The sequence below is a fragment of the Dipteris shenzhenensis genome, unplaced genomic scaffold (genome assembly GCF_047967505.1).
Source record: "Dipteris shenzhenensis isolate YYH24624 ecotype China unplaced genomic scaffold, Dip_SZ_1.0 scaf0495, whole genome shotgun sequence".
NCBI classification, from domain to species: domain Eukaryota; kingdom Viridiplantae; phylum Streptophyta; class Polypodiopsida; order Gleicheniales; family Dipteridaceae; genus Dipteris; species Dipteris shenzhenensis.
Genome location: NW_028239801.1, coordinates 32,501 through 33,907, shown reverse-complemented (window position 1 = coordinate 33,907; position 1,407 = coordinate 32,501).

The following is a 1,407-nucleotide window of genomic DNA, read 5'->3' as shown; positions in this document are numbered from 1 at the left end:
TACGGAAATGGGCAAAAGCCTTATTAGCTTCTGCCACCTTGTGAGTCTCCTCCTTCTTCCGTACAGCACTACCAGAATTTCTGGCAGCATCCATTAATTCATCACTTGATCTTAAAGCCATACTTCGACCTGAACGTTTTCGACACGCGATCAATAACCATCGGATAGCCAAAGCTCTTCCTTCTGCAGGTACTACTTCAACGGGGACTCGATAAGTCGATCCACCTACACGTTTGGATTCTGTTACTATATCGGGAGTTACCCTACGTATTGCTTGTCGCGGGGACAGACAGTGGATTCTTATTCGTCTTTTCCTTAATCCGCTTCATAGCCTGATAGAGAATCTGATAAGCCAATGATTTCTTGCCATCTTTAAGAATACGATCAACCAACATGTTTACTAATCGATTACGATAAATCGGATCCGATTCTATATTTTTCTTTTTGTTCGCTACATTGCTCCGGTGTAACATGAGTTTACAGATATGTCGGATTCCGATTCTATCTCGACTGTATCTTAGAATCTTATTTGGGCTTTTTCACTCCATATTGTAGGGTGGATCCGCCGGTTAGTCGAGGATCTCCCCCCAAACTGCACGTGCGACTTTCATCGAATGCAGCTTTCCATATGATTGAATAGAAAGTCTTGAAGTAAGTTCGGGTTACTTCAATGAATCATATTTACTCATTAGGCATTGAGTATCCGTTTCCTCTTCATCATCCACGAATAGGAGAAGGGAAATCCCGTATTTCATTTATCTCACCAAGAATGTCCGTGGGTTTATTGATCCAATTACCAAATGTTCACAAAACCTCCACTGAATCTCCATAATCGTAGTCCGAACTCGTTCTGAGAGAGAGAAGACATTCGAAGATTTTCCAAATAAATGGGAGTCCGGGTAAGACTCAACTTACTGGAATGCAATACCCTGGACACCGAGTTGTTTCACACGAATAAGATAATAATCAATCTCCGTAATAGCAGGCTTCGGTCCCCTGGCAACATTCCCACTATCGGGTCGGCTATGCATTTGACATATCAGAACAACCGATACGGAATCATTGCGATGATACAAGTTACGACAATGTTCTGCAACGCACTGGAACGCCCCTTCTTACGATCCTTTACTCCTACAGCATCTAAAGTTCCTCTAACGATATGATATCTTACACCAGGTAGGTCCTTCACCCTCCCGCCTCTCACAAGGACCACGGAATGTTCTTGCAAATTATGGCCAATACCTGGTATGTAAGCCGTTATCTCGAACTTGGAGGTTAATCGAACTCTGGCGACTTTCCGTAGGGCAGAGTTAGGTTTTTTTGGTGTAGTTGTGGAATAGTTGACAGATGAGTCAGTTTCAGTGTCACTCTACAGAACCGTACGTGAGATTCTCACCTCATACGGCT